The following is a 25,728-nucleotide window of genomic DNA, read 5'->3' as shown; positions in this document are numbered from 1 at the left end:
AAAAAATAGGATGAGAGCAAGTCAATTTTTTTTTTTTTTTTTTTTTTTTTGCGGTACGCGGGCCTCTCACTGTTGTGGCCTCTCCCGTTGCGGAGCACAGGCTCCGGACGCGCAGGCTCAGCGGCCATGGCTCACGGGCCCAGCCGCTCTGCGACATGTGGGATCTTCCCGGTCCGGGGCATGAACCCCGTGTCCCCTGCATCGGCAGGCGGACTCTCAACCACTGCGCCACCAGGGAAGCCCGAGAGCAAGTCAATTTTTAAAGATTCAAATAATGCTATTTACCAGAAAACATACTTTTTAAAAATCTCACCAAAGGTTTGCAAATAAGGAAATGGATAAAGATATGTCAAGCAAATACTAACCAAAAGAAAGAATACATAGCAATATTAATATCAGACAATATAAAAGGTAATGCGTCAACATTAACAGGGATAAAGTAGTATACTACATAAGGAGAAAAAGAAAACACCCCAGGAAGACGAAACAATCTTGAACTTGTAAGCACCTAATTATATAAAGCAAATGTGATAGAACTACAATGAAAACTTCTTCACAGCTATAAATTCAGAGGCAAATTTCAGCACGCATCTTTCAGAAACTGATAAATCAAGCCAATAAATTTTAGTTATATTAAAGAAGGAGCAATTAGGAGATCTGAAAGCTGTGACTCCCAATGCAGAACGGGTGGGGGTTTCAGAACCACCTGAGGAACTTTTTCAAATAATACATTACCCAGAGAGGAGAAAAGGAGAGATCTTCTGAGAACTAATTCAGTACACCTCTGTTACTGTCAGAAAGAGGGGGATCGCTTAGGGATGTTATGTTGTGGTAAAAAGAGGTTGAGAACTGTTAAGTCTTTCTCAAGATGCTGGACAGTGGCCAACCTCAATGATAAGGGCCCTGAAAAGAAACATTTGTGATTTATCAAGTACTTAAACCGTTTCCAACATAAGATACTGCATGGGTACCAGAGACATCAAAGTACTGGAATAAGAACAAAAAAACCTGTTATGAGAGTGACCGGCTACCTCTCCTGATTTTCTGAGTACTTGTTTCTAATTTTCAAAACATGTCAGAGTTTTGTCTTAGTAGATTCAGTTTAACTAAATGTACAGCTTCTCAGGACAGAAAATAGTTTTTAAGGTGTACAAAACTATATATTGACTTAAAATCCTGGCTCAACAGCTTTAGGAAAATTTTACCAATAGACAATCTATTAAAAGGTAATCTACTCCCTCTAAAAGTTCAAAGTTCACTGCACAAGAGAAATTCGTTTAATCTAAGGAAACCACAAAAATGAAATTTAACTCTGCCGTAAAACAGAGGAATGTAACGTTCTCATTCAATCAGTCCACCAGTCCACTTGGTTTCCTCTCTAGACCTCGCCTATGGGAAGGAATTTATAATAATGTAGTCAGTATATCAAAATTCCTCTCTAACAAATAAATTCTATGTCCATGGAAGCTTGCAAGGAATATATTTTGAGACTACACATTCAAAGGCAAGAGAAAAGAAATTGTGTCTAAATAATGGACTGAGGCACTAGTTCAGAAAATAAAAATACATAATTTCGGAGTAACGAGGAAAACATAAAATACTAGGGAGAGAAGTTCAGTTCTGACATGGCAAACAGGCAATACTACTTATTCTTGAATAGCTAAGTGACATGCTGAAAACGTGAAAGAAGGATTAGAGCAGAAAGAGAGAGGCTAGAAGACCTGGGTAGTCCATGCGTGAGTTGATGAGGGTGGGGATTTAGAGGAATGGCCCTAAGAATGAGATTTAATGTGAATGAAGACTGGGGAGGAGGAGCCAACCAGACAGGGAACGACTGGAAGAATGAGAAAAAAAGGAAGGAGGAGGAGGGAGGAGGAAAGAAGGGAAGATGGAAGAACAAAGATTACACTGATTACATTTACAAAACTGGTGCAGGCATGACGACAGGCAAAAGAAACCTGTATCTATTCGTGGAGGTTAGTTTTAGGCTCATTAAATTTAAGATGAAAGATAAAGATCAAAGATAAAAATCAGGCCAGCATTTGAATACAGTGATATTCAAACAGTAGCCCTTAGAGCCCTGCATCAGAATCCCCTGTGTGCCTATTAAAATGCAGATTTCAGGGCTCCCCTCCAGACCTACTGAACCACAATCCCAGGAATCTGGATTAAATGAATTTAGAGGAGGGAGGTACTGAGGGCACTGGAGTGTCCCCCATTGAACCAGAGATAAGATATGTATACTCTGTAGACCAAACTCCAAGTGGCTGAGCTTAGGATCCAAGCAGGATCCAGGCACTAAAGCATAGGGGGAAGGAGGTGGGGGGGGGGGGTGTCTCAACAGTTATGGGTCACAAAGAGTAGCCAACGAAGGATACAGAAAGAAAGGAGTTCGTGAGCTTAGCAGGAACCAGAATTATACATTATCACAAGGATGAGGGAGTTTGTGGAGAAAGTTCTATTGGGTGCTTGGATGGTTTTTTTTTCCTCTGTAGTTCTAGATAATTACATTGGGACTCCTACAGCTGGCCAAGAATACAGCTTGAGCCTGCTGATAGCATCCTAGACAGTAAGAAAAACCAATAGGCTAATAGTAGGTATACAGTAGATACAAGTAGTAGGACTTTTAAGTCTTAACTTCCCCAAAGCAAGAAAAGATCTTATGCCCTCTCTCATTTTCATCATGTATTTAACAATAAGTTATGGGTTTAAAAAAACAATTAAGAAATGTTTACACAGGTGTCTAATATTTTAAGTTTTGGAAGAAAAAAGGTGATTGGGCCCAAGTGTGCTTTTCCTCCCAGTTACAGTATTTCCTTTCCAGTGTTTTTAAATCGTCCTAGTTTCCAAGGTAACAGCCAATGGATATTGGGTTGTATTCCTCCCAGTTTAAGAGTTGCAGGCAGGTGCAGTTCAGGATGTAGTGAAGGCCTCTGATCCAAATACCCAAATGCTCTTCTTGAATTAATGAGCAAAAAATATTCAATCACTGCAAACCTTAAAGTTGAAAAAAGCTTCTCATGGCAACGACAGCAATTTACACACCTGCAGAGCTTTGCAATGCACAAGGCACTTTCCCAATCATTTCTCATAGATTCTTCCATCAACCCTCAGAGGCCAGCAGAGCAGACACTATTATTTTCTCCCTTCACAGGAAGGTGTATGTCCAAGGGATGGAGCAGGGATTTGAACTCTGACCATCAGGCTCAGGGATCTTTTTATGATACATGAAACACACAATTAATTTAAAAAGGTTTTTTTTCTCTTCAAAAGTAAATATCAGAGAAATACTTGATTGATGTTTTATCTGCAGTTTACATTATCAAATATTTCAATCAGGGTAGGCTCAGTTTTCCTGGTGAATTTGAAGGCTAAATTTCCTGGGAAAACAAAACCCTTCAGCTGCGTGAAGGAACAGTCGGTGGGGGAAGTGAAACCACAGTGTGGCTAAGGAGATGTGAAATGTAAATGCTTTATACAGTTGGGGTCTTGGTATAAGAACCAAACTCTTACTCACCCTACAATCCAGGGATATATAGAGCCACTCCTGGAAGCAGTGAGGCTAGCCCAAAAGTCCACCTTACATGAGGGCCTGAATGGCTTCCTGAAGGAGTGACTGGAGGCACATAATACAGGTCCAGGGTGTGGGGGGCAGACTCTGGGTGTCTGTCATTCTGGAATCACCATTCTGGAATGATTCAGGACTAAAGATACAAAGAGCAAATTAAAACAAAGAATTATCTTACTAACGTCTCCCTGAGACCCTAAGAACCCAAAGCAACACTGTTTTGTGGCACTAGTTGTGCTGAAGGGCAGTGTGAGAGCACACTGGAGTGCAGAAGTTATTTCTGAAATAGGCCCTGTGTGAGCAGAGGCCTTCTTACCATGGAGTAAATGGGATAGTCATGGGAATATTATCTGCTCATAGCTATTGCAGCTTTTTTAAACATTAATTCATTCAGAAAGTATTTATTGAGGTCAGACTTTGTGACAGGTAGTTGGGATACAGCAGTGAGCAAAACAAATGAAGTCCTACTCTTTGGAAGTTCTATTCTAGTGGGGGAAGATAGAAAAAAAAAACAAATTGTGTGATGGACACAGATGTCATGGAAAAAACTGAAGCAGGATACAGGGGATGTAGCTTTCACAAAACACAAGTTGTGTGTCCATTTTAAATGTTTCTATAAATCAACAAAAATCCACTAGATTAATTTTACTAGTTGTGATCACTGAGGAACATTTCATAATGATAACAGGACCAATTCCTCAGGAAGACATAGCAATCCTAAATGTGTATATAGCTAACAACAACGTTTGCTTCAAAATATATAAAGCAAAAACTGTTGGAACTGAAAGACCAAATAGAAAACTCCATAATTATAGCTAGAGACTTCAACAGTCCTCACTCAATAATTGATGGAAGAAGTACAAAAAATCAGTAAGGATATACATGATTCTTTTTTTATAAAGCATTTTTAAAATTAATTCATTTATTTATTTATTTTTGGTTGTGTTGGGTCTTCGTTGCTGTACGCAGGATTTCTCTAGTTGTGGTGAGTGGGGGCTACTCTTTGTTGTGGTGTGCGGGCTTCTCATTGCGGTAGCTTCTCTTGTTGCATAGCACGGGCTCTAGACGCATGGGCTTCAGTAGTTGTGGCACACAGGCTTAGCTGCCCCTCAGCACGTGGGATCTTCCTGGACCGGGGCTCGAAACCATGTCCACTGCATTGGCAGGCAGATTCTTAACCACTGTGCCACCAGGGAAGTCCCAAGGATATACATGATTTGAACAACATTATCAACTAACTTGACCTATTAACATTTATAGAACACTCCAACCAACAACTGCACATTCTTTCTCTGCCCACATGGAACATTCACTAGGCATAGAACCTGGGCTGTAGAACAAGTCTCAATAAATTTAAAATAATTGAAACCTTACCTCAAGGGAGTTAAATTTAAAAATAATACAAAGATATCTAGAAAATCCCCCAAATATTTGGAAACTAAAAGTAAGCATCTAAATGATCCATGTGACAAAGAAAAAAAAGATAAAAAGTAAAGTAAATATTTTTAACTAAATGAAAATATAAACACAGCACATTAAAATGTGTGGGGTAAACATACTCTTGGATTGGAAGAATTAATATTGCTATGATGGCCATACTACTCAAAGCAACCTACAGATTTAATGTGATCCCTATCAACTTACACATGATATTTTTCATAGAACTAGAACAAATAATCTTAAAATTTATATGGAACCATAAAAGACCCAGAATTGCCAAAGCAATCCTTGAGGGAAAAGAACAAAGCAGGAGGCAAAACCCTCCCAGACTTTAGACAATACTAGAAAGCTACAGTAACCAAAACAGTGTGGTATCAATGGAACAGAATAGACAGCCCAGAAATAAATCCACACACCCATGGTCAATTAATCTGCAACAAAGGAGGCAAGAATATACAATGCGGAAAAGACAGTCTCTTCAGCAAGTGGTGTTGGAAAAGTTGGACAGCCACATGTAAATCAATGAAGTTACGACACTCAAATCATACAAAAAAATGAACTCAAAATGGCTTAAAGACTTAAATATGACATGACACCATATGTCTTATATATAGTGTCTATAAGACACTGTATGTGTCTTATAGACACAAAACTATAATTCAAAAAGATAAATGCACCTAGAAGAAAACATAGGCACAACATTCTCTGACATAAATCGTAGCAATGTTTTCTCAGGTCAGTCTCCCAAAGCAATAGAAATAAAAGCAAAAAAAAAACAACTGGGACCTAATCAAACTTACAAGCTCTTGCACAGCAAAGGAAACCATAAAAAAAAAGAAAAGACAACCTACAGAATGGAAGAAAAGATCTGCAAACAATGCAACTGATAGGGCTTAACTTCCAAAATATACAAACGGCTCAAACAACTCAGTAACAAAAAAACAAACAACCCAATCAAAAACTGGGCAGAATACCTAAATACACACTGTTCCAAAGAAGACATACAGATGGCCAAGAGATACATGAAAAGATGTTCATCATCACTAATTATTAGAGGAATGCAAATTAAGACTACAGTGAGGGCTTCCCTGGTGGCACAGTGGTTGAGAGTCCGCCTGCCGATGCAAGGGACAGGGATTCGTGCCCCGGTCCGGGAAGATCCCACATGCCGCGGAGCAGCTGGGCCCATGAGCCATGGCTGCTGAGCCTGCGCATCCGGAGCCTGTGCTCCACAACGGGAGAGGCCACAACAGTGAGAGGCCCGCGTACCGCCAAAAAAAAAAAAAAAAAAAAAAACTACAGTGAGGTATCACCTCACACCAATCAGAATGGCCATCATCAAAAAGTCTACAAATAATAAATGGTGGAGAGGGTGTGGAGAAAAGGGAACCCTCTTACACTGTTAGTGGAATGTAAATTGATGCAGCCATTATGGAAAACAGTATGTAGGTTCCTCAAAAAGCTAAAAATAGAGTTGCCATATGATCCAGCAATCCCACTCCTGGACATATACCCAGACAAAACTATAACTCAAAAAGATAAATGCACCGCTATGTTCACAGAAACACTATTTACAATAGCCAAGACACAGAAACAACCAAAATGTCCATCGACAGATGAATGGATAAAGATGTGGTGTATATATACAATGGGCTATTAGCCATAAAAAAGAATGAAATAATGCCATTTTCAGCAACATGGATAGACCTAGAGATTATCATACTAAACGAAGTAAGTCAGAAAGAGAAAGACAAATAGCATATGATATCACTTATATGTAGAATCTAAAATACAACACAAATGAACAAATCTATGAAACAGACCCACAGACAAAGAGAACAGACTTATGGTTGCCGAGGGGGAGGGGAGTGGGGAAGGGAAGGATTGGGAGTTTGGGATTAGCAGATGCAAACTAGTATATATAGGATGGATAAACAATAACTTGTATGGATTATCCATACACTTGTATAGCATATGGATATACACTACTGTATAACACAGGGAACTATATACACTACCCTGTGATAAACCATAATGGAAAAGAATATGAAAAAGAATATATATGTGTATAACTGAGTCACTTTGCTGTACGGCAGAAATTAACATCGTAAATCAACCATACTTAAATAAAATTTTAAAAAAACGTGTGGGGTACAGCTACAGCAGCTAAAATTGCCTAGGAGCAAATTTAAATGCTTCTATTAGAAAAGAAGGTCTAAAATTAATAATCCAAATTTCCACTATAAGAAACAAGAGAAAGAAGAGTATATTAAAGCTAAAGTAAATATAAGGAAGGAAATAAAGAGTAGAAATTAACATAGAAATGAACAAGCAATAGAAAAAAAAAGAAACCAAAACGGGTGGGAGTTTTTGGCAAAATACAACAAAATTAATAAAATTCTAGCCAGACAAATCAAGAAAATAGGAGAGAAAACACAAGTTACCAACATCAGGAACAAAAGAGGAGACCTCGTTACAGATACTAGAGAGATTAAAAGAAAAACAAGGTAATATTATGAAAAACTTCATGCTGCTGCTTCAGGACAAAACTAGTCTTTTCCTGAAAACACAGAAGCATGTACACAGTTATAATTCTCTGAAAATATTGCTTCTCAGTGTAGTCTCAACCATTTATAATAATTATAACTTTAAACCAAAATAACTTCTATTTTGCATAGAAGACTGGGGGCGTGGATAATGTGAACTGTCACACCCCAGCATTTTATCAGACTAGCAGAGCTCAAGAATTCACATAACACAACTTTCTACAGTCACTAATATTCCATATACAACTTCTCAAAATGGTAGAAATGAACGTGTTCATTAACATGAACCAAAGATATGATTTTTCTGTAGTATATAAAAATAAGAAGCTAAGGTATATAAAATTTAAATTATGCTTAATAATTAATACTTTAGTGTTCGATCTTACTTGCAAATGATCTAGGTATCCAGTGATTTTCCATTAATTAACCCAATCTAATGCCAATCCAAGATTTAACTTACCTAGATCTTGGAAATTTATCTTTAAGCTGATATAATTACTAATTAAACAAAGTACATCAGAATAAGGATTTAATTTGGTCAAACACAAATTTATATTTTTCATAAGCAAAGCATTAAATGGAAGTAATGCTAGCTTACTTGACCTGTAAACATGTATAAGTTTAGAAAAAACATACCCAAGTATAAAAAAAAATGTATACTTGCATTATATGTAACACTGATAAATCAGAGAAGACATAGCTATTTTTATTAATCTATCCCTTCTTTTTTTGCAGTTTGCGCAAGAGACTTTAACTGGTTTAATGCGCAGAAGACTGGAAAATCTGTTTAGGAAGCAAGGCTGCTGGTGATAAGGACTCTACCCCTGGCTGATTCTGATTACAGGGAAATGATGCTGACTGGGAGATCCAAGAATCAGGTTTATGATGAGTTGCAGAATCTACATTTTGAAATAGTCTCCTGCCACATTCATTCTACCAGTATTAAAAGGTCCTACTGCAGTCTTGGTCTTCTTGAAAAACTGGAAGTGGAGAAATCCACAGCATGGGTTCTAGTTTTAGTTTCAGGAGATTGCCATTCAATAAAATTGGAGGAATTTTTCTCTCGCCCTTGATTTGTTTCCATGTCCTCTTCATCACCAACGACAATTGTCTCACACGTCCCTTCTGAGAAGCCAATTCTTCTGAGGAAGGAAGAATTGTGGAATCATTTCATTGCAGCTCCTAATTTTTTGATGATATAAATGTTATGGTTCTTTGATCAGCTACCACTAGTGCAGAAGGTTGGGAAGCTGTACAGGTTCGATAAAAACATCATCATCATCTTCCACTGATGACTTCTGAAATTTATTAGACCTAGAAAGTAAAGGATTAGGTGGACCACTAAATGAATTTCCTACATTCATGAGACTAGACACAGATATTTAATGAATGAATATGTGAATGGTCCTCATTGAGTCAGCCCGTCTGAGAAACCGCTCATTTCCCTCCCTAATTAATGAGTGGCCTCTGCTTTCCCAGGACATCCCCTTAGAACACTCCACACAGGCAACAACAGGTTCCAGATACTTGGCTGCTCTTATGGAAAGTTCCCTCCTCTATTCTGGACCCACACTCACAGTTATTTTTAACACACAGATTGGGTTAAAAATAAACCCAAGCAATGATAACAGCTTCCTGCCTTAGCCCTCCTAGAAAGGGTATCACAGTTTAAAAAGGATGTTTTATAATTTGAGTAAAAATGCAGTGCTCTAGTGACTAGAAGAACATTCAGCCATCAAGGGTAGGAAGACTTCATCTGAGTTAGGCCTTTTGGATCATCTCATACACCCTCTCCTCATCATGCCCTTCCACACCTCTGAGCTTTTATGGTGTGACTTCCCTTGGCTTCTCATCAACCCTGCCCACCTGGTGAAATGTCACCTCAAAAGTATCTTCTCTAGCTCTCCTGGTTAGCAACTCTCACCTGTTTCCATAGCAAGAGTTTACGACTGTGCTATGACCTATCATAGTTATATATGTTGTCCTCTCCTCCCCCATATGCATTAAGCCCAACAAGATGGGCAGGAATTTCTGAATTCAAGAATCGACTGGGCGAATAAGGAGGCAGGAGAGAATCAGAGAGATGGCAGCAGAAGGACTCAGATGGCATTGCTGGCTTTGATGATGGATGGGGCCACAGGCCACAAAATGCAGGTGACCTCTAGAAGCTGAAAAGGTGAAGAAACAGATTCTTCTTCCCTAGAACTTCCAGAAAAGAAGTCAGCCATGCCAACAGATTTAGCTCAGTGAGATCCATGTCAGACTTCTGATGACCTCCAGAATTGCAGAATAATAAATTTGTTATTTTTATTTTTTTTACATCTCTATTGGAATATAATTGCTATACAATGGTGTCTTAGTTTCTGCTTTATAACAAAGTGAATCAGTTATACATATACATATGTTCCCCTATCTCTTCCCTCTTGCATCTCTCTCCCTCCCAACCTCCCTATCCCACCCCTCTAGGTGGTCACAAAGCACAGAGCTGTACTCCCTGTGCTATGCGGCTGCTTCCCACTAGCTATCTGTTTTACGTTTCGTAGTGTATATATGTCCATGTCACTCTCTCACTTTGTCACACCTTACCCTTCCCCATCCCCAAATCCTCAAGTCCATTCTCTAGTAGGTCTGTGTCTTTATTCCCGTCCTACCCCTAAGTTCTTCATGACATTTTTTTTTCTTAGATTCAATATATATGTGTTAGCATATGGTATTTGTCTCTCTCTTTCTGACTTACTTCACTCTGTATGACAAACTCTACGTCCATCCACCTCACTACAAATAACTCAATTTCTTTTCTTTTTATGGCTGAGTAATATTCCATTGTATATATGTGCCACATCTTCTTTATCCATTCATCCGATGATGAACACTTAGGTTGCTTCCATCTCCTGGCTATTGCAAATAGAGCTGCAATGGACATTTTGGTACATGACTCTTTTTGAATTATGGTTTTCTCAGGGTATATGCCCAGTAGTGGGATTGCTGGGTCATATGGTAGTTCTATTTGTTGTTTTTTGAGGAACCTCCATACTGTTCTCCATAGTAGCTGTACCACTTCACATTTCCACCAGCAGTGCAAGAGTGTTCCCTTTTCTCCACACCCTCTCCAGCATTTATTGTTTCTAGATTTTTTGATGATGGCCATTCTGACCGTTCTGAGATGATATCTCATTGTAGTTTTGACTTGCATTTCTCTAATGATAAATGATGTTGAGCATTCTTTCATGTGTTTGTTGGCAATCTGTATATCTTCTTTGGAGAAATGTCTATTTAGGTCTTCTGCCCGTTTTTGGATTGGGTTGTTTGTTTTCTTGTTATTGAGCTGCATGAGCTGCTTGTAAATCTTGGAGATTAATCCTTTGTCAGTTGCTTCATTTGAAAATATTTTCTCCCATTCTGAGGGTTGTCTTTTGGTCTTGTTTATGGTTTCCTTTGCTGTGCAAAAGCTTTGAAGTTTCATTAGGTCCCATTTGTTTATTTTTGCTTTTATTTCCATTTCTCTAGGAGGTGGGTCAAAAAGGATCTTGCTGTGATTTATGTCACACAGTGTTCTGCCTATGTTTTCCTCTAAGAGTTTGATAGTTTCTGGCCTTACATTTAGATCTATAACCCATTTTCAGCTTATTTTTGTGGATGGTGTTAGGGAGTGTTCTAATCTCATACTTTTACATGTCCCTGTCCAGTTTTCCCAGCAGCACTTATTGAAGAGGCTGTCCTTTCTGCACTGTACATTCCTGCCTCCTTTATCAAAGATAAGGTGACCATATGTGCGTGGGTTTATCTCTGGGCTTTCTATCCTGTTCCATTGATCTATCTTTCTGTTTTTGTGCCAGTACCATACTGTCTTGATTACTGTAGCTTTGTAGTATAGTCAGAAGTCAGGGAGCCTGATTCCTCCAGCTCCATTTTTCGTTCTCAAGATTGCTTTGGCTATTCGGGGTCTTTGTGTTTCCATACAAATTGTGAAATTTTTTGTTCTAGTTCTGTGAAAAATACCAGTCATGGTTTGATAGGGATTGCATTAAATCTGTAGATTGCTTTGGGGAGTAGAGTCATTTTCACAATGTTGATTCTTCAATCCAATAACACGGTATATCTCTCCATCTATTTGTATCATCTTTAATTTCTTTCATCAGTGTCTTATAATTTTCTGCATACAGGTCTTTTGTCTCCTTAGGTAGGATTATTCCTAGGTATTTTATTCTTTTTGTTGCAATGGTAAATGGGAGTGTTTTCTTAATTTCACTTTCAGATTTTTCATCATTAGTGTATAGGAATGTCAGAGATTTCTGTGCATTAATTTTGTATCCTGCTACTTTACTAAATTCATTGATTAGCTCTAGTAGTTTTCTGGTAGCATCTTTAGGATTTTCTATGTATAGCATCATGTCATCTGCAAACAGTGACAGCTTTACTTCTTCTTTTCCAATTTGGATTCCTTTTAGTTCCTTTTCTTCTCTGATTGCAGTGGCTAAAACTTCCAAAACTATGTTGAACAAGAGTGGTGAGAGTGGGCAACCTTGTCTTGTTCCTGATCTTAGTGCCTTAGTGCCTTAATGCCTTCAGTTTTTCACCATTTAGGATGATGTTGTCTGTGGGTTTGTCATATATGGGCTTTATTATGTTGAGGAAAGTTCCCTCTATGCCTACTTTCTGGAGAGTTTTTATCATAAATGGGTGTTGAATTTTGTTGAAAGCTTTCTCTGCATCTATTGAGATGATCATATGGTTTTTCTCCTTCAATTTGTTAATATGGTGTATCACGTTGTTTGATTTGCATATATTGAAGAATCCTTGCATTCCTGGAATAAACCTCACTTGATCATGGTGTATGATCCTTTTAATGTGCTGTTGGGTTCTCTTTGCTAGTATTTTGTGGAGGATTTTTGCATCTATGTTCTTCAGTGATATTGGCCTGTAGCTTTCTTTCCTTGTGACATCCTTGTCTGGTTTTGGTGTCAGGGTGTTGGTGGCCTCGTAGAAGGAGTTTGGGAGTGTTCCTCCCTCTGCTATATTTTGGAAGAGTTTGAGAAGGATAGGTGTTAGATCTTCTCTCAATGTTTGATAGAATTCTCCTGTGAAGCCATCTGGTACTGGGCTTTTGTTTGTTGGAAGATTTTTTATCACAGTTTCAATTTCAGTGCTTGTGATTGGCCTGTTAATATTTTCTATTTCATCCTCATTCAGTCTTGGCAGGTTGTGCATTTCTAAGAATTTGTCCATTTCTTCCAGGTTGTCCATTTTATTGGCATAGAGTTGCTTGTAGTAATCTCTCGTGATTTTTCGTATTTCTGCAGTGTCAGTTGTTACTTCTCCTTTTTCATTTCTAATTCTATTGATTTGAGTCTTCTCCCATTTTCTCTTGATGAGTCTGGCTAAAGGTTTATCAATTTTGTTTATCTTCTCAAAGAACCAGCCTTTAGTTTTATTGATCTTTGCTATCGTTTCCTTCATTTCTTTTTCATTTATTTCTGATCTCATCTTTATGATTTCTTTCCTTCTGCTAACTTTGGGGTTTTTTTGTTCTTCTTTCTCTAATTGCTTTAGGTGCAAGTTTAGGTTGTTTATTCGAGATGTTTCCTGTTTCTTAAGTTAGGATTTTATTACTATAAACTTCCTTCTTAGAACTGCTTTTGCTGCATCCCATAGGTTTTGGGTTGTCGTGTCTCCGTTGTCATTTTTTTCTAGGTATTTTTGATTTCCTCTTTGATTTCTTCAGTGATCACTTCATTATTAAGTAGTGTATTGTTTAGACTCCACGTGTTTGTATTTTTTACAGATCTTTTCCTGTAATTAATATCTGGTCTGATAGCGTTGTGGTCGGGAAAGATACTTGATACAATTTCAATTTTCTTAAATTTACCAAGGCTTGATTTGTGACCCAAGATATGATCTATCCTGGAGAATGTTCCATGAGCTTTTGAGAAAAATGTGTATTCTATGTTTTTGGATGGAATGTCCTATAAATATCAATGAAGTCCATCTTGTTTAATGTATCATTTAAAGCTTGTGTTTCCTTATTTATTTTCATTTTGGATGATCTGTCCATTGGTGAAAGTGGGGTGTTAATGTCCCCTACTGTGATTGTGTTACTCTCAATTTCCCCTTAAATGGCTGTTAGTATTTGCCTTATCTATTGAGGTGCTCCTATGTTGGCTGCATAAATATCTACAATTGTTATATCTTCTTCTTGGATCGATCCCTTGATCATTATGTAGTGTCCTTCTTTGTCTCTTCTAATAGTCTTTATTTTAAAGTCAGTTTTGTCTGATATGAGAATTGCTAGTCCATCTTTCTTTTGATTTCCATTTGCATGGAATATCTTTTCTCATCCCCTCACTTTCAGTGTGTATGTGTCTCTAGGTCTGAAGTGGGTCTCTTGTATACAGCATATATATGGGTCTTGTTTTTGTATCCATTCAGCCAGTCTGTGTCTTTTGGTGGGAGCATTTAATCCATTTACATTTAAGGTAATTATCGATATGTACGTTCCTATTCCCATTTTCTTAATTGTTTTGGGTTTGTTACTGTAGATCTTTTCCTTCTCTTGTGTTTCTTGCCTAGAGAAGTTCCTTTAGCATTTGTTGTAAAGCTGGTTTGGTGGTGCTGAACTCTCTCAGCTTTTGCTTGTCATTAGAGGTTTTAATTTCTCCATCAAATCTGAAAGAGAGGGCTTCCCTGGTGGCGCAGTGATTGAGAGTCCACCTGCCGATGCGGGGGACACGGGTTCATGCCCCGGTCTGGGAAGATCCCACATGCTGCGGAGCAGCTGGGCCTGTGAGCCATGGCTGCTGAGCCTGCGCGTCCAGAGCCTGTGCTCCTCAACGGGAGAGGCCACAACACTGAGAGGCCCATGTACCGGGAAAAAAAAAGAAAAAAAATCTGAATGAAATCCCTGCTGGATAGAGTAATCTTGGTTGTAGGTTTTTCTCCTTCATCACTTTAAATATGTCCGGCCACTCCCTTCTGGCTTGCAGAGTTTCTGCTGAAAGATCAGCTCTTAACCTTATGGGGATTCCCTTGTGTGTTATTTGTTGTTTTTCCCTTGCTGCTTTTAATATGTTTTCTTTGTATTTAATTTTTGACAGTTTGATTAATATGTGTCTTGGCATGTTTCTCCTTGGATTTATCCTGTATGGGACTCTCTGTGCTTCCTGAACTTGATTAATTATTTCCTTTCCCATATTAGGGAAGTTCAACTATAATCTCTTCAAATATTTTCTCAGTCCCTTTCTTTTTCTCTTCTTCTTCTGGGACCCCTATAATTCGAATATTGGTGCATTTAATGTCGTCCCAGCGGTCTCTGAGACTTCCTCAGTTCTTTTCATTCTTTTTTCTTTATTCTGCCCTGCAGTAGTTATTTCCACTATTTTATCTTCCAGGTCACTTGTCCGTCGTTCTGCCTCAGTTATTCTGCTATTGATCCCTTCTAGAGTGCTGTTAATTTCATTTATTGTGTTGTTCATCATTGCTTGTTTCCTCTTTAGTTCTTCTAGGTCCTTGTTAAATGTTTCTTGCATATTCCCTATTCTATTTCCAAGATTTTGGATCATCTTTACTATCACTATTCTGAATTCTTTTTCAGGTAGACTGCCTATTTCCTCTTCATTTGTTAGGTCTGGTGGGTTTTTTTCTTGCTCCTTCATCTGCTGTGTGTTTTTCTGTCTTCTCATTTTGCTTGTCTTACTGTGTTTGGAGTCTCCTTTTTGCAGGCTGCAAGTTCATATTTCCCATTGTTTTTGGTGTCTATCCCCAATGGCTAAAGTTGGTTCAGTGGGTTGTGTAGGCTTCCTGGTGGAGGGTACTGGTGCCTGTGTTCTGTTGGATGAGGCTGGATCTTGTCTTTCTGGTCGGCAGGTCCACATCTGGTGGTGTGTTTTGGGGTGTTTGTTGTCTTATTATGATTTTAGGCAGCCTCTCCGCTAATGGGTGGGGTTGTGTTCCTGTCTTGCTAGTCGTTTGGCATAGGGTGTCCAGCACTGTAGTTTGCTGGTCGTTTAGTGAGGCTGGGTGTTGGTGTTGAGATGGAGATCTCTGGGAGATTTTTGCCATTTGATATTACGTGGAGCTGGGAGGTCTCTTGTGGACCAGTGTCCTGAAGTTGGCTCTCCCACCTCAGAGGCACAGCACTGACTCCTGGCTGTAGCACCAAGAGTTTTCATCCACACGGCTCAGAATAAAAAGGAGAAAAAGTAGAAAGAAAGAAAGAAAGAAAGAGGATAAAAGAATATAAAATAAGATAAAATAAAGTTATTAAAATGAAAAATTAAAAATTATTAAGAAAAAAAATTTTTTTAAGTAAAAAAAAAAAAAACTGGACAGAGAGGACCCTAGGAGAAATGGTGAAAGCAAAGCTATACAAACAAAATCTCACACAGAAGCATACACATACACACTCAAAGAAAGAGGAAAAGGGGAAAAAATAATAAATCTTGCTCTCAAAGTCCACCTCCTCAATTTGGGATGATTCGTTGTCTATTCAGGTATTGCACCGATGCAGGGTATATCAAGTTGATTATGGAGCTTTAATCCGCTGCTTCTGAGGCTGCTGGGAGAGATTTCCCTTTCTCTTCTTAGTTTGCACAGCTCCCGGGGTTCAGCTTTCAATTTGGACCCGCTCCTGCATGTAGGTCACCGGAGGGCGTCTGTTCTTCTCTCAGACAGGATGGGGTTAAAGGAGCCGCTGATTTAGGGGCTCTGGTTCACTCAGGCCGGGGGGAGGGAGGGGCATGGTGTGCGGGGCGAGCCTGTGGCGGAAGAGGCCAGCGGGACGTTGCACCAGCGTGAGGTGCGCCGCATGTTCTCCCAGGGAAGTTGTCCCTGTATCCCGGGACCCTGGCAGTGGCGGGCTGCACATGCTCCCGGGAGGGGAGGTGTGGATAGTGACCTGTGCTCGCACACAGGCTTCTTGGTGGTGGCAGCAGCAGCCTTAGCACCTCATGCCCCTCTCTGGGGTACGCACTGTTAGCCACGGCTCGCGCCCGTCTCTGGAGCTCCTTTAACCAGAGCTCTTAATCCAAATTTGTTGTTTTAAACCAAAAAGAAAAAAAAATGTACTGTTTTACTCTTCAGTTTATGTTGCTTATCTTGATTCTGACAAATCCTATTTTTTCAGTGGTTACTAGCAACATCCCCATGAAAGCATGAGGGCTTTTCAGGGAAGAATTATGGTCTGAGCCAGTGCTAAAAGCTGTGATTTCAGGTGGCTACGGTCTCAGCACCACTCACCAGTCTTTTTACACACATTGTTCCTCTTTTCCCAACTGCTCTATTGGATATCTTACTTAAATCAAACTTTCCCAAATTTTTGAGTACCACCTTTGGGATTTTTACCATATCAAAGTAGCACCTGAGGTAATAGTAACTGAATCCCTTTCTTCAAATTAATTTTTTTTTTTTTTTTTTTTTGGGTTCGGGGGCCCCTCATTTTTTTGGCCTCTCCCGTTGCAGAGCACAGGCTCCGGACGTGCAGGCTCAGCAGCCATGGCTCATGGGCCCAGCCACTCTGCGGCATGTGGGATCTTCCTGGACCAGGGCACGAACCCGTGTCCCCTGCATTGGCAGGCGGACTCTCAACCACTTCGCCACCAGGGAAGCCCTAACTTAATTTTTAAACAGTACTTTTGCTTTATAAGTAATATCCATAAAATATTAGGTTTGATGTGCTAATTGTTTATTTCCAATACACATTTAAAAACAAAACTATTAAAATGAAAAAACACCCTCTGCATTAAAATAAACTCATAACTATTAAACTTTTAAAAAACAACTCTGCCTATGTACCCACGAAAATCGCCTCAAAGTACATCAGTGACTTAGCTCCTCCACTTTGTGAAATACTTTCCTAAGCCTTTGCTACCCTCCCCAGGCCTTCTACCCAAACCTAGCCCTTCATCCTCAGCAGGCTCCCTCACCTCCTAGATTCTTAAAAAGAGAATCCATCAGACTTGAAATCCATCAAGCATCTCCCTGTATATTCCCACTCCATACACACCCCTGAAAGCACACCTGCATCTGCTCTCATCCTTGTTTCTTCCTGCTCTGCTCTCAGAAGAGGAGCCTGACCTTCTTTCTGTTAAAGAAATGTCTGAAGCCCATCCTGATGCACTGCCTCAAGGATCTTACCATTAACAAAGTCTAGTTTGCCAAAGATTTACCTAAATTATGGGAACTTGAATTCTTTAAATGATTCTGAGCTGATTTCTTTTAAAATAGTTTTTAAATCTGGCACATTTTAAATCTCAGAAATTCAACCTCCTTATTTTCTGAGAATTACAGGAATATTATATTTAAATAAGCACTTATTTATCTCATAAGTCAATCAGAACAGGACTTCTTTAATTTAGGAAATTTTATAATCTAATAATACCATCTGGACTCAGGAAAGCGTTACACATCCATACAATGAGACGTAAAGATCTTTTGGAATTACAGACATATAGACATACAGACACAGAGTTTATCATTTCAATTTTAAAATTTCAGTCATGAGTTAATAGTAAACACAGAAGCACAAAAAATTTACTGGTTCATATATCAAAGAGCTGTTCTCCTTCTTGGTGGAATACAACATTCTTAACTTATTTGAGCCCAAATAAATGAATAAGCAAACAAACAAGACTAACAAACTAGTTTCTCTGTTGTCTCTCACCCAACAGAGAAAAGAGCTCTACAAATCATTAATCCGTTCACATGTTCTGGTCAGAACATAACACCAAATTCCTAATCGTTGCTACCAAGAGTGGGCAATGACATTGCTGTAAGCACAACAAAGACAAACCACAAAATTAATAGAGAACAATATTAAAACTAGAAAAACAGAGTGCAAAGTGAAGTTGTCATTTTGAGAGCCAAAAAAAAGATGTGTCTGGGCGTTAAGCAACCCATGAGCTGCATTTCTCTGGTCAGAACTATACCTAGTTTTGTTAGGTGAATCCATTGGGCAACTCAGTAGAAGACCTCCGAACTGTTAAAAGACATTTGGGAAAAAAAAGGTAAAAATCATGCCTCTCATACAGATATAAAATGAACATGTGTTAAAGACTGTATTGAATGTATTAATGAAGAAACAAGGTAGACATTGTAACCAGCTCAAAGGAGAAATCAAAACCCACAAACTTATATAGAGTAAAGGAATGTTGAAATGAATCTGCAAATGGAAGCAAAACAAGCTTCTTCCACAGTGGTAGAGAGAAGTCAACTGAACCTCTACTGGTAAGGATAGATTTTGCATGTCTATAAACAAGAATTATTTTGTATTGCTATCAGTTATCTACAATTTACAGAGTTTTAAGATAGTTTCCATAGATTTGGAATCAGATAACCCTAATCAGATAACCCTGGGGGATTGTCTAGATTCTAGATAATGCAGTTGTCCACCTGGGCACAAATTTTTCCCATACAAGAGACACCTCACCCATGAAAACAGAAGAAACAGGGATGTACGTGAATATAAGCAAATCTGTAATAAGGACAAGAAATTAAGGAAGCTCATCTCTGATAAGTCTCTTGTGCATGCTTTCCCCTCTTCCCCCTTCCCACTCTCCCCATAAAACAAAACATGAGATTTATCTGCTACTACAAATTAAAGGAACTAGTTGCTATGAAAGGGCTCCATGCACAAAAATATCTCACACCAGCCTTACCACAGTGACTTTCTCATTTCAGTAAAAGTAGCCTTTAAGCCACAGATAGGTCATCTGGGAGATATGCTGTATCATCCTTTGCCTTGGCACTGGCCAATCCTCTGGGAATCTATCTCTAGGCAAGTTTGGGAAACCCTGCTCTATCACCTTTTAGTTTATGGAGTTAGCCAGAAGAGCCCTGAAAAGATGAAACCCAGGACTAGTAAGTTCTGAAAGGTCCTCGGAGTTCTTTTTAGGTGGGATATTTAGGAGGTGTCCTGGGGAGTCAATGGGTGCAACATGAGGGAAGGGGGAATGGCCATAAAAGGGAAGGAATAGTAAAGGAAGGGGGCTAGTGGGGAACTCCAACGAGCTTCTTCAGTAGAGCGACTCAGAGAAATGGAGAACAATTAAATCAGAACCTTCAGGGGAGGGCTCTGGCAGGGATATTTTAAAAAGCTCTCATGGTGATTACAAACTGCAGCCCAGGTTGCTAACCTCTGTTCCCCAGCTGAAGTTCACCAATTTCACACCAGGTAAAGCTGGTCACTGATACTGTGGTTCTAAGTGACTCATCTGTTCCCTGTTCAAGAAGATGTGAGCATTTTGGTTGAGCTTCCTCTTCATTTTAATTAGAGCAAAATTCCTAAAGAGGAAATGACTTGTGGGTTTTGCCTGTTTCAACTGAGTCACATCACTGAATGTTCCCTTTCGGTGAATAAAAAGAAAAAGAATAAGGTAGATTTTCCGCTTATCAGTGTGTACTATCCTGTTGTTGCAGTAAAATGAGCAGGACTCAGAAATGTGGCTGTAAAATGACAGGCTTGAAGTCTTTATCCTTTTCTAAGCTATTGCAAAGAGTATGACCTAGTAATACTACAAGTGGTACAGAAGGAAGAGAAATGAATTTGGCCTTAGAAGATGGTAGGACCAGTGCCAGTACTGCCCAGGGAAATCACTACACACTTACCTCAGCCTCAGTTTCCTTCTCTGAAAAATGAGATTTTCCATCTCTTTGGATCTATAATGCCACTGATTGTAAGATGCACCAGTTTTACATACCACTAAGAAAACATAGATGATTGTTTTATTCCACTGCTAATGTAAATAGTTAGAATTATTATGATGACAGCATTTATTGGTAACAGAGTCCAAATGTTCCAGAATATAAAAATAAAACGCTTTTTTTCTTGTTAAAAAATCGGATAAGTTGAGAAAAATCCTTTAAATCAACCTTTTCTAAAGTCTGTTTATTAAAAAATGCCTAGTGAGACTCCTCATGTGAGATCTTAAGATACAAAAGATTATCTAACTAAAAAGCCACCTTCCTCAGAACGTTCCTATATGACCTCCAAAAGACGTGTTTAAAGATCACTATCTCCCCGTAAAAAAGCGATTGGAGACTTACACATACTTAACTGGTGATAAGAACAGGAATTGTTTTCGTCAAAATCTAAATATGGGATCTTAAATATTTTGTAGTTTGGCAGAAGGCAATAGGGTTTCAATGCTGCAAATGTGTAGTGTGAAAACATGAGGGTGATTACAAAGGCATGAGGTGAACTGGGTAAATATGCTCAGTTAGTGAGGTATTCGATGTAGCTGGGAGGAGGGACAGGATAGAGAAAGAAGAAACAGGAGGAGAAGAGTAGGAGAACACAAGAGTTTTTGGGGGAAAAAAAAAGACAACTGTGTAACAGAAAGGAGAGAACAGAGTAAGGAAATCTAAGATGTTAATTTGAACACCTCCAGCAACTGTCCTCCTAGGTGAGGCCTTCAATAAATATATAGCCTGACAGAAAACATTCAGAAAATATCCAGAAAAGAAACAGCCTGCCTTCAAATAGTGATATGGGTGGGTGGGACTATTTTTCTTATCCAATTGATTCTACACAAGAAAAGTGTAGCTAAAGAAAAGCAGACTGTGTGAGGGAGGTGGTGTCTGGAGACCCGTTGCTGGCTCCATAAGAGCCTCTTAGCAGTGAGGAGACAGAAACTGGGCTCCAATCCAGCCTAAGCAAGAAAGGCAATTTGTTAGCTCATGTAACCAAATCACGGAAAGGACTGAACGACCAACGACACTCTTCCTTCATTTCTTTTCCTGGTCTTTTTCTCTCAATTTCTTCCTTGGGGTACAGAAGTTGGACATCAAGGGCCTTGGGTTTACATCCTTATAGCTCATGAGCCAAGGGTTAAAAACAAACCAACAAACAGACCGCCAGACCCTCTACCTGGGCAACGTTCATCAGTGTATTCTAAAATCATTAAGTGAAAGATGTATGAGAAACTTGATAATGGAGGGATCAGGCTACTGACCTCACCTGAACCCACTGGTGCAGCCGGACATTACCTGCCTTATGTTGAGATGCAATAGGTAGGATACGCCCTACCAATGGGGCTCTAAAGCTTAAGAAATAAATTAAACCAGGACCTAATTATGGCTTTAGATCTAACTACAAACTTTCAAGAAACATGGAGGATAGAGAAACAAGTTAAACGACATCATCAGTAATACATAAGCCAAATGAAAGAAATGTGACGTTTCATGGTGCAAGTATCCGGTTTCCTCAACAAATCAAGAGCGTGAAGAGAAATGGCGGTGGGGGGAGGGCGGGAGTGGAGAGGGGGCTTTAGGAGATTAATAGAGACCTAACAGGCACAGCAACCAAACACCATGTGGGAGGACTGAACCTCGTTTGGATCCTTACGACAAACCACCAATAAAAGGCAACTTTAAAACAAGGAAATTGGAACGTAGAGTGAATATTAGGTGACATTAAGGAATTACCTTAACTCTTCGAGGTGTGATAATGGCTGGGTGATTACTTTTTTTTTTTTTTCCAAGTACTCATCAAAGGAAGTTTAAGTGGGAAAGACGTGCTCTGAAGTGCTGCACCAACCCAGGCGGCTAACTCCGCATCACGGCAGCCTCACGCACCGCGCGGGTCCCGCTCGTTCGCCGCGTCCTCGAGGGCGCCACGCGCAGGGCACGCCGCCGCGCGCAAGGCAGGCCGCCGCGCTCGCCACTCCCGGCATGCTCCGCGGGCCGAGCGCCCCGGCGAGAGGACCCAACGTCCCGGACCTGGGACCCGCGACGGAGCCACTTACCCAAGGTGCCCCGGGCCCTCATTTGCATGTCGCTCCGAAAGATGAACTCGACAGATCGTCGCAGTCTGGCGACTACAGCACCAAATGTGCGAGCCTCATGAGTGGGGCTCGACATCAAATTTCCTAAACGTTCGGCGATCGCCGGGAAGACTCTCAGTTCAGTCACCGTAACTTTAAGAGTCGAGAGTCACCGTGCTTTATATATGCTGTGGGTAACATGAATATCGTGCTCGCTTCGGCAGCACATATACTAAAATTGGAACGATACAGAGAAGATTAGCATGGCCCCTGCGCAAGGATGACACGCAAATTCGTGAAGCGTTCCATATTTTGTGCCCTTCCCCACCGTCCCGACCCCTGTGCTCATTAACACAAAAAACAGTGGGGTTTTGAGAGGCAGCTCTGGAGACCGCTCTGAGGCCTCCTGCATGGCTCTCCCACCGGATACTTCTTCCTCCCAGGGTCGATTCTATCTCGATGGCCTCCCGGCCTGCCCGTGGCCCGACCTGTCTCATTTCTATTATTAAACTGCCTCGATAATCTTGCTGTCTGCAGTCGAATGCTTGTTACGATTGGTTAAAATCTGCTTTTGGTTTGGGCAATTAACTTTTCTCTTAAATTTCCCATCACAGAATCCACCCGATTTAGGTAAAGCGGCATTTTGAGTGATAAAATGATCAGATAAAAATGACTTCTTAGGAAAGCAGATCAGAATGGGCTTGCTGCTTCTAGCCAGTTTTCAACTGGTGCTGGAGCTCTAGGATCCACAGGCACCGGCCAACATTGATCTCATCCGTTATAACCATTCCTTGGTAACAGTCCCTGCTTTTGTGTAGCTCAGTCTGAGAGCGTACGAACTCCGGTCTAAAACGACAAAAGAATGTCACAAAGTAGGCCCAAGATTTGTGCACTGCTGTTGCTTACTTCCTTTAGCAAGGATCCATTAACTTCGCAATATTTCAGTGACTTAATAATTTAGAAATGATTTGGTATGGACTCATCGAGCGATTCATGTGTCAGTCTATAGTGAATAAGAGCTGGGCCTCTGGAGTTTGTGTTGTTAAGGGAGACAGACCATAAGTAAGGTGATTTCAGAACTTTCAAGTTCTATGAAGGAAATGCAAGTTGACATTTTCTCATTTCCAAGATACGTAGAAACGACATATTTGCACGTAAATTCCCAGGTGTGCAACTCGGCTTCATTCACATTTCATACATTGCCTTACACGAACATTTTTATAGTGAAAAATCACTATAGTGAAAATCACTTAATTTCAGCATTAAGTGCCAGACGTTGTGCTTCCGGCCCATAGCTTTTCCTTTAGGAGCTGATGAACAAAGGGTGTCCAGATGGTGTGGAAGAGCACAAAATATGGAACGCTTCACGAATTTGCGTGTCATCCTTGCGCAGGGGCCATGCTAATCTTCTCTGTATCGTTCCAATTTTAGTATATGTGCTGCCGAAGCGAGCACGCTATACTTTCCCCCTACAGCCTATATAAGGCACGGGAGTTTCTCGCTTCTTTCGCTTACGGTGACTGAATTGCGCGTCTTCCCAGCCACCGCCGAACGTTTAGGGAAATCTGATGTCTCGCAACCACTGAGCAGGCTCGCACATTTGGTGCTATGACTGCTAAACCGCGAGGGCTGTTGGGTTCACCTTTCGGAGGGACATGCAAATGAGCGCCCGGGGCACCTTGGGTAAGAAGTCCCGTCACGGGCCCCAGGTCCCGGGCTGTGGGCCCTCCCGCGGGGGCGCTCGGCTCGCGGAGCATGCCGGGAGTGGCGAGCGCGGCGCACTCGAAGACCCGGCCAGCGAGGTGGACACGCGCCCTCTGAGGCGGCCGCGATGCGGAGTGGGCCACCAGGCTGGCGTGATTGAGGCGGCCCTGGCGGCCTGCATGGAACAAGCGGCGCTTCTCCCAAGTCTCTCTAAGGTTTACGAATCGGTTGGCTTGCTGGGCCACCAACCAGGACGCTGGGTCACTAGGGTTCTGGATCGAGCTCGGGTCCTCCCAGCAAAATATGGAACGTGTCACCGATATTTCACCCATGACATAGGAGCCTTGTGCCAGTTCCAGAGGCTTTGCTGAAATGGCGAAGCCCACCGTCCAGCTCTCCGGGAGATTCCTCCCAACGACTGACTACTCAGATATGATGGTCAGCACCACACTCTAGGACGCCCTGGGCTCTTCGAGTATTAGCACAAGTGTCTCGATCTGAGTCCATTCTGCGCAGGCGTCATTGGGATGGGGGGTGGAGCTAGCATGGGCGACCACGCCCTTCACAAGTGTCATCCCTTAGGCCGCCTTCTAGCCTGGCCTCCAACCCACTGGAACACGCTGAAGCGCACCTGTTCGGCCTGAGAGATGGATTCGAAGAATTAAACTGTTAGAGCTGAACTGGAGAATCATTCTTGTACTTAAGTGTACTTCCCCACACCCTAACCCTAGCCCTATTATGCTACAAACATGCAGGACAGATCTACCTGCCAGAAATACTGGAATGTTAGTGTTAAAACATTCTGATATTAACTGGCTCAAGTTACAGCCTTACACGTAGTGAACTGAGGGCCAAAGGTGAAAACCTTCATATATTGAAGTGAAGGGCACAGGTTTGCCTGCGTTGTGTTAAAATGGCACCCTCAACAAGGAATATGGCATATTTATAGAATAAGTGAAGTTTTGTTTCTTTTTTCTCCTTCCTATGGTCGTCCTATCCTTTCCACAACATAATAGTTTGAAGTAAAAACCTGTGAAAGATAAGTAATTTTGAGAAGTTTTAAAATTGGTATCCAGTTTTATGATGTACAAAAAGAAAGTAGTGTGAAACCATGTAAGAGTTTCTGGTATTGCTGAAACAAAATTAGAGAAAGGAACAGAAAGCCTATAGGGATTATTTATTGTTCAACCTTTCTTTCTCAGTGTTTATAGTTATAATTCTTTACTTTCACAGCTTTTGAAAAGTAATAAAATATACTGTTCTTCCCCCCCCCCAAATTAGGCAAAAAATGACAGCCGGTTAAGTTTCCCAATTACAAATAAAATATGCTTTGATGTATTTCTTCTAATAGCCTGTCTTTCCAATAAGCATTTCTGACTTCAAAGCTATTAAGAAATAGTAAATTGATGTTCAATTTTATGATTTGAAGAAATATATCAAAACCCCTTCATGTTCTTACTCTCTTTAGAAACCTTACAACCAGTTTGTTAAAGGATACATGATTAGAGGAATCTATAGTTGGAAGGATGGTCAGAGTTCCTGGGACATAAGCTCGATGTCTCTAACAAGTTGTAAGCTCCTTCAGTCAACTACACTTCTGGATGACCATGTTTAAACCAGGAAAAGGAAAAATGTTTATATTCTGAAAAGAGGAAAAATGTTTACCACAGACAGAAAAAAGATTTGAAAGTTGACTAAAGATCAAATCCTTTGGAGG

At 40.4% G+C, this 25,728-nt stretch overlaps 1 protein-coding gene, 2 non-coding genes and 1 pseudogene across 3 annotated transcripts in view; 1 reads left to right on the top strand and 3 right to left on the bottom strand.

Annotated features, from left to right (window-relative positions):
• AKAP6 (A-kinase anchoring protein 6) overlaps window positions 1-22,427 on the bottom strand; it is a 595,413-nt gene extending 572,986 nt beyond the window's left edge. The window contains exon 1 of the mRNA XM_027111037.1: window positions 21,970-22,427. The gene's annotated coding sequence lies outside the window, so the exon portion shown is untranslated. The remainder of the gene's footprint in view (window positions 1-21,969) is intronic.
• LOC113622657 (zinc finger MYM-type protein 2 pseudogene) lies at window positions 8,234-8,936 on the bottom strand (annotated as a pseudogene).
• An 88-nt stretch (window positions 22,428-22,515) lies between the features above and the next one.
• Window positions 22,516-22,622, top strand: LOC113623059 (U6 spliceosomal RNA). The gene has a single exon (XR_003433752.1). It is a non-coding gene; the product is annotated as a U6 spliceosomal RNA (small nuclear RNA).
• Window positions 22,623-23,655: 1,033 nt separating this feature from the next.
• LOC113623058 (U6 spliceosomal RNA) lies at window positions 23,656-23,762 on the bottom strand. Its single transcript, XR_003433751.1, has one exon. It is a non-coding gene; the product is annotated as a U6 spliceosomal RNA (small nuclear RNA).
• Between the last annotated feature and the right edge of the window lie 1,966 nt (window positions 23,763-25,728).

Source organism: Aethalodelphis obliquidens, unplaced genomic scaffold (genome assembly GCF_003676395.1).
Source record: "Aethalodelphis obliquidens isolate GAN/ISIS:26980383/991018 unplaced genomic scaffold, ASM367639v1 scaffold10, whole genome shotgun sequence".
NCBI lineage: Eukaryota > Metazoa > Chordata > Mammalia > Artiodactyla > Delphinidae > Aethalodelphis > Aethalodelphis obliquidens.
This window is presented reverse-complemented; position numbering and strand designations above follow the sequence as displayed.